The sequence below is a fragment of the Alligator mississippiensis genome, chromosome 7, assembly GCF_030867095.1.
Source record: "Alligator mississippiensis isolate rAllMis1 chromosome 7, rAllMis1, whole genome shotgun sequence".
Classification (NCBI taxonomy): domain Eukaryota; kingdom Metazoa; phylum Chordata; order Crocodylia; family Alligatoridae; genus Alligator; species Alligator mississippiensis.
This window is the reverse complement of record NC_081830.1, coordinates 19,391,936-19,399,689: the sequence shown is the minus strand read 5'-3', so window position 1 is coordinate 19,399,689 and position 7,754 is coordinate 19,391,936. Positions and strand designations below refer to the sequence as shown.

At 46.2% G+C, this 7,754-nt stretch overlaps 1 long non-coding RNA gene across 1 annotated transcript; it reads left to right on the top strand.

Annotated features, from left to right (window-relative positions):
• The first annotated feature begins 2,523 nt into the window (after positions 1-2,523).
• On the top strand, positions 2,524-5,462 carry LOC106738258 (uncharacterized). The gene is made up of 3 exons (XR_002091498.2): positions 2,524-2,854; positions 3,131-3,273; positions 4,948-5,462. It is a non-coding gene; the product is annotated as an uncharacterized LOC106738258 (long non-coding RNA).
• The last annotated feature ends 2,292 nt before the right edge of the window (positions 5,463-7,754 follow it).

Here is a 7,754-nt window from a genome sequence, read left to right as displayed (position 1 = left end):
AGCGGAGGGGAGAGGTATACAGAAATCAGAACAAGAAGGATGGTATAATGGCAAAGGGATTCCTAATCAGGTACTGAATACAAGGGTCTGGAATAAAATCTACTCCTGGGCCCCCACTCAGCTGGGAACATGAAACTACCGGCTTTAGGATTTGAAAGATCCCCAACTCAGTTTTTGGCTCTGTTGCAGCATCCTATGTGACACCTTAGGCAAGCCCAGTGGAGCCAGGATTTCTTAGCAGCCAATTTTCTTAAAGGATCTCAGCTCCTGCTTGGGCTAGGGCTCAGCCTTCTGCACTCTTTTGACCATCGAGCCCTACCATCTGCATCTGTGCCTCTGCTCCCCCCTGTGAGAAAACAGAGATCATAATCCTTCCTTTCTCCTGATCTGTTCAAAGCAAATTGTTTGCTTTCTGTGCAGAGGACTTGGTCCCTTTGCCAGCTCTGAACTCCAGCACGAGGTCCCTGTCCTAGTACCTCCATAGAAGGCTCTCGCTTCAGTGCCAAGGGGGCCAGCGTCAGTCTATCCCAAACATCCCGAGAATTAGCCACCCAGCTGGAATTAAAACAGAGCCGCTCTATCCCTAGTCTCTCCCCAGCATGGCATGAGCACACAGCTTCATCCAGCTGCACGCCGGGCCTTGAATTTCTTATAATGTTCCCAATTTGTTGCTGAGGCTCTATCAGATCTTGGTGGGCCCTGGCCAGAATCGAGCATGGCCAGACCCCAGGGTCTGTGTCCCTACAATAATCCCTGTGCCCATCTTGTGCTGGGCCTGGAAGATGAAGCAAGCATGATTTGAAGCACTCAGCATTTACTTTTTTTTTTATTTTGTTAATTCCCCCTCTGGGGACAGTAAATCTCTGAATCTCTAACCTGCTCATAGGCTCTGTTCTGTAGCAAGTTACAGAGAGATAAAAAGCCTGGCAAGGTAAGACTGGCCTTTGCAAATGCGCTTAGTGGAGGGGAAGGGGGGGGGGGGAAGAGATGCTTCCAACAGAGCTGCAGGTAAAACGTTGAAAACTCGGGGCCAAATTTACCCCTGAAGTTAATGGAATTATACCAGAGATGGAGGGATTTAGCCCAGTATCCTCCCCCAGGCTAGAAAACCTCCTGCTTGTTGCAAAGGCTCTAAAGAAGCTGCCATAGGGTAGGTTAAGCAGGAAGAGCTCATCATCAGGGAGCCAGGAGTGTGAAGGCGTGATGCCCAGAATCATGGGTAATGCTCCACAGCACGGGGTAGGCATAAAGCACTGCTCTCACAAAATGAAGGGAATATTAGATGCAAAACCAGACATGCAGGAGCAGCAATAAAACACAGCAAATATCACAGGCAGTGGCTAGAATTGGTGCATCCGCAACCCCTGTGGGAATCCTGGACACTTTTTTACATCGCAGTGCCAACAGATGAGCCAGCAGCGTTGCAGGAAAGGGGTCATAAGGCACATCTACATGAGACGCTAACTGCACGGTGGCCTAATAACACTGCGCAGTAGTGTGCCAGGCAAACCTGTGCTAATACACTACTGTGCAGTAGTATTAAGCTACTGTGCAGTAAGCGTCACTAAAACCTGCTGCACAGTACCGTGACTTTCTGTGCATTGATGTAGTAGTTGGTTAACCCAGTCTTAAACTTAATGTGCGGCAACTATGGCTCGTTAATGAACACGTAGACATGCCCATAGTCTAGCAACTTGGGCCCTAGACAGACCGTCAGAAAAGAAAGCTGTTTTCTGGTCCCAGAACTGTCACAGGCTCTCTGTGTGACCTTGGTTGTGTTACTTATTCTGCAAAATGTGGGGCAAGACCACTATCCATCTGGTTTATTTAGAAATATTTTGGGGAAGGGATAGTATCTTACTACAGATACCGACAGCTCCCATTATAGCATGGTTCTCTGGGTGCCGCTTTAATTACAAGTGCAGAGACCCTTCTTCAGAGGCCTATGATTTGTGCAGCACCTGGTACAATGGGTTTTGGGGCTCTGTGAAGTGACAGTAGTACATGCGATGTATGTCATGGGCCCACAGGCAGAAACTCTCTAGAGGATTCTCCAGCTTTTGGGGGAAACATGGCTCTGTGGATTGTTTTGCAGGCAGCAAGCATTAGGGGCTCCCTGCAACAAGCAGGAAGAAGGGAGGTACTCTAAAGTCCAAAGCACTGCATCACTTTTTCCTCTGTTGTACCATTCGGTCTTCCTCGTGATAAGCCCTTTGGTTTTTCTGTTCCTTGACCGAAGTGCCTGTGGGAAATTATGATTTCTGAGCAAATTAATAACCGGGTCATGTCCATTCAGCAGAGGAGGGGACTCAGCAGCACACAGAAAACCCAGGCTGTACCTCTGCGAGAATCCTGCCGCCCAGGGTCTCGTTACCGGCAGATTGGCAGCAGGTGATCTCACCTTGCAGGTGGTGAAGCAGCTCAGAGGGCTTTACCACAAGAGGCAAAATGTCTAGCTGGTGAGCACAAAGGAGGGCTCCTCTGCCCCTGTTGGGAAGAAATGGAGCATTTACTAGAGGCTCAGGAAGGACCCAGCTCTTAATTGATATCTGAGCAAGGGCCGACTGGGTTACTGCACAAACCTGCTGTTTGGTAACCACCTTGTTTTCTTGACCCAGCTCAGCTGGGTTGATCTAGTTTTTGCCAGGATTGAGTGGCTCTTCACCTTTTCCTAATTAAAGTAACTCCAAGGAACCAGAAGCCAATCCATCACCTGCCCCAAACCTAGAGAAGCCCTGAGAGTAACAGCCTCTTTTATCTGCTCTCTTTTCTCTTGAGAGCTCTTTTGCTGCATGAACTATATTGCTTGCCTGGTGTGCAGCTATTGTCCTGGATTGAATTAGCTGGTCTGCAGGTTAGTTCCTTTTCTGTTGTGCTCTTTTTTGCAGGGGCATGAGGAGTTTTATTTTCTTAAAAAGTTTGCTCCTGGAGCTCAGGCACTGCCAAGCAAGGCATCTGCATTTTTGCAGCTTAGCCCAATGGAGGAGAAATCCTGCTTCATTTGCAGGAAGAAGCTCTTTTCACAAGCAAATAGAGCTCCAAAACCAGTTTGAGGATATTTTGAGAGAATCATTTGTATATGTTTTTAGGCCTGGAAATACTAATGCAGCTCCAACGGTGCTTCTTCCAGACCCTTGCAGATGCAGAGCTTGCACAGATAATCCTTGCTGACATGGGGGAGAGCTTCGTCATATGAGTTCCAGCAGGTGCCTTGAAACAAGCTATGGAAGAACAGGGTGAGGAGCATTATGTGGCTGAAGTCGGGCTACTTCTGTGAGTAATACTAATTAATTAGAATGAAAATTCCCCTGAACCATGGACACTGTGAACACTGGCAGATGTTGAAGAGCTGAGATTCAAGAGTGTTGTAAGCATTTCCCCTCCAAAGGGCTGTTCTCCTCTCAGTTAGCATCCCCAGAAGTCTACCCCAACAGGGTGAGATAGGAAGGAAGAGGAACTGCTTCTCTCTAGACTTTTTTATGTGACAAAATAAAGACAGGAAGGAGGGTAAAGGGTGAGCTCTGAGCCTGACTTTCAGAAATATAGCTGAACAATTGCAGGTCCTCGGGGAGCTTCCAGGGAATTAGTTAGATGGCTGGACGTGAATAATTAAGGATTCTGATGTGGTCAGGTAGATTAATGTCCCTCTGAAAGCTTCAGATCAATGTTGGAGGGGGAAAAAAAATAGAAGACATGCATAATTTAAAAAAACCATCAGAAACTTTGCTTGACATGATGACATTACTGATTTTTTTTATGATCTTCTCAAATATACTCTATAACAGTTATTAATTTAGTATCGTTAATAGCTCATCCTTCAAATGTCAGGCAAAAACCAAGACTGCAAAACGGGATTTCTAAGGGAAATGGAAAAAAAAATAGTAACAGGCACCATTATGGCCCCTCTTGAGTGCTGTGCTGCTGTATTGGACTCTTCCATAAAGCTGACCGCCCCAGAAGTATGTCCACACCATCCACGTAAATGCTAGGGAATGCCACAGAGAAAGTTAGCATGCTTGCTCTATGTACCTGTACCATAAATGGGTGTAGGGTCACTGCTTTCAGCATGGTGCCAAGAGCTTTTGGGCTCCGGCATGGCTTTTGGAAAGTCCGGTGCTTCGCCAAGGGCAAGTGTATCCCATCCATCCTGGGTTATAGCATGCAGAGCAGGTGGTCTGTGGTACAGTGAAGCACGTCTAGCATGATATTCTGAGTGTCTGCTATCCCTATCCAGTACCCAGGAGAGGCTACAGCATGGCAGAGCACCGTGTCTCCAGTGGACAGGATTGTGTCGTCAGTGTCCAGAGATCTGGTCTTTACTCTCATTTCTGCTGTATGGCAGGTGGCTTCCCTTTGCTCTCTGTTGATCTCTTTGCATGCCCCATCTATTTGGGTTTAAGCTCTTTGTCTTTCAGTGTCTGTGTAATACCTAACACAATGGTGCCTTTAGGGATTACAGTTTCAACAGTCAAAGCTAAATTCCACCTAAAGGCCTTGATTAAGCAAAGATGAGTCGATGAGACTGTGTACAGCATGTACAATTAACATCTCCTAAGCCTTTGCAGGAACCTTGAACAAAGCCTTACCTGCCCTTAGATGGATATAAGAAGGGGTAAAAGGGAGAAGGCAGCTACCTGCTCCATGGTCACTGCCCATATTCACACCCATGCCCCATGATAAGGGGAAAGTACGCCGTGGTAGTGTTGGGGAAAGAAAAGTGAGCTGACTCCTGACTGTATTGCCCTGCTCTGCTCCCCAAATGGCTGCATTTCAGTGCTGGAGGAAGGGGTGGGCATCAAGAAAGGTCTCAGATGAAAGGCTCTGTTTAAATATAAGGCATCAGGCTGACTCGCTAAAGCCATTTCAGGTGGAGAAGATTTTTTTTCCTAACCCTGAATGCAACCCCTTATATCACTCCTAGTAGTACCATAACCTTCTGCCTTTCAGGGACTTACCAACTGGTCTTGCATTCCCAGACGCCTCCACCTGAGAACAGATCCATGGCACGAAGCATGCTTTTACAAGGATTAAAGTGAACAGCGGGATGGGGGAAAGGAGGGAGGGAAAGGTATTTTGCATCGGTCCGAAATGCTATATTTTCCAGTATAATATTCATGCTGTTTCCCTTGGGAATTGGTGCTCATGAATTCATTAGGACCAAGAGGTTGCTCTCTTTGTCAGCATACAAAAACAGCCCGCTTCTGTCCAGAACATAAATTACAGTGTGGGGGAGAAAAACTTTTTATTTTTGTAATTTAATTTTCTGGCAAATAAAAAGGGACCATACGTGACTGGAGCTTCAGCACTTCAATAATATTATGCAAATAGCTTAGGCACATATTAGAGCTCTGTATTTGTGCAGTGGAGCCTGTGTGCTCACGATGGTATTGGTGTACAGGGGCACGGGGATTTGTGCTTAAGTGTCCTCCTGGTATTTTCAGAGAGGCAAATAAAGTGAAACAAATTAGATGTCTCAGCTATTAATCACTGCTCTAATATTTAAAATCAGATTTCCCACAGCTGTATGCCGGTCTCGGTTATTGAAGATTTTGGCATGTCTTGGAACTAGTGAATACTAAAGTCTTTTAGCTCCGTGGAAAGATGCCTAGGGCCTGGTTCCCAGCTAACATCAACGGGTGTAGTGTCATGGATGTCCATGGAACTAGGAGCTGTCCTACAGGAAGATGTGTGCATGTCTTAGATTACTTAAAGTGGGGACACAAAGACCTAATGAGAGCACCTAGACTTTCTCCCTGACAGTCAGAGTTGTTCCTTGGCGTGTATTTATTTCCTACCCAGTTCAAAAGTTTCTGCAGCTAACTGGTAGAATAGCAGTATAGCCCACCCTAGAGGTTGTAGAGGCCACTTAGGGATAGTAGCCTACAAGTGCTGCCAGCGAGTATCCTAGGGAATAAGAGCTAACGAAGCAATGCTATGTTTTACAACAAGCTCTAGTGGCTGAGAAACACTTTGGGAAAAATATCCTTTCGCTCCCTGATAGCTGGTGCACCGCAAGATAGTAGCGTTCTTCTGCTAAGTCCTAACAGAGATGTTCTTTCTGTTCAGGGCGGGAGCAGTTTTTGCTGTAATGCAGAAGGTCCTGTGTGTAAATCCTGTTGGCAGTGGGGAGGTTATATTTCTTATATATTGTCTCATCCTCTCGCATTAGATGCCCTTTAGCCAAGTTAAAATTAAATAATAATCATCTTTTAACCTTATCTCTTAAATCAGCCCGTCAGCCCCCTGGGCCTTTTTCACACTGCCTCCAATTTGTCACTCCTGTTACTCAGAAATGAATCCAATGATAAATAATAATACAGGAGTGCTTGCTGTGGCACAGAGCAGACAAGGTCTAGTGCATCCCATGAACTGTGATGTTACTAATTTGGTAGCATTATGCATACATAGGGCAGACACTTATACAGGGCGGTTACCTGCAGTGAACCGCCTGATCCATGAAGATGCAATATGTTTGCAGTTCTTGTCACCCAGCTTCTGTAACAGAATGAGCTCAATCATGCTGCACCATTACAGACTCCTTGGTGCCTCATGGAGGAAAGGGGGGCAACAAATCAAGTGGGTAGCATCCTGCTTAGCTGAACAACTGGAAGAGAGCTAGCAGGTGGGAGGATGCAAGGATCTCTCTCTCTCTCTCTCTTCCTCTTCCATACCTGGAACTTGCCTCTACTTTTCTGAATTATTGACTTTCCCCTCATTAGCTGGGAATATTAGTTGGAGGGCTGAAACAAAAAGTTGGGGGGGTCCTATTCTGGAACCTGTTTCTAATTTCTTGACCCAAATATAATGGCTAAGTACAGGCAGGCAAAAATCCTGGGGCTAAATCGATTCATTCTTTGCAGGTTAGTCTAAGTCAGTGTTTCTCAACCTTTGAAGTAGCAAGTACCCCCTAACTTCTGAAAATTTCCAAAAGTACCCCAACACTCAATTTTCCAGGGGATTTTATATTTGCAGACTAATGTATGCCATATGTTGGAAGAAGGGCTGGGCATAGAAGGCCATGATATGACAGGTGTCTGATCTGGTGTGGGTAGTGTTGCCACCTCTTACACCAGGGGTGCACAACTCAAGTATGTACCTGGGCTAGAGGTGATGTTGGCCGAAGTTAGGAGGGCTCAACCCAGTGCTGTGTAAAGCGTGGCACACCAAGTTGTTACTGCGGAATTTAAAGTGCCAAGCAATGCCTGGCACACCAATTTTTTTGCCCTAGTTTTGAGAGGAAAAGAGGGTGAGAGAGAGTGAGTGTTGGGGTACCCGCATACCCCCTGCCTGTGTTTTGCATTCCCCCAGGGGTATGCATGCCACAGGCTGAGAAACTATAGTCTAAGCTGCATATATTGAACCAATAAAGAAGTAAACAGACATTCACTTTTGATTCCAGAAATGCAGCCACGTGCCTGCCGTGGCCCAAGCTAAAAGGAAAGAGAATCCCCTGCTCTGCTCTCGGGCTAGTCAGTGCACAAATAGTCCAAGAGCGGCACCATCTTCATTATAAGTGCTGGCACGGACTGCAGTCTCTCCATAGTGCACATAGGCTAGGGAAATGATCACTCCATCATCTTGGGCAGCCCTCCCTCAGATGAGCATTTCAGGCTGGTGCCTAGCAATTTTCCACTTGAAGCACAGTAGCCTAATTGCCTGCACCATCTAATTGTTGAGTAATTGTGAGGATGTTTCTAATTTGCTGGGAGCTAGGTCTGTTTTTGAAGAGATTTCCTGTGTTTCAGAGAGTGCCA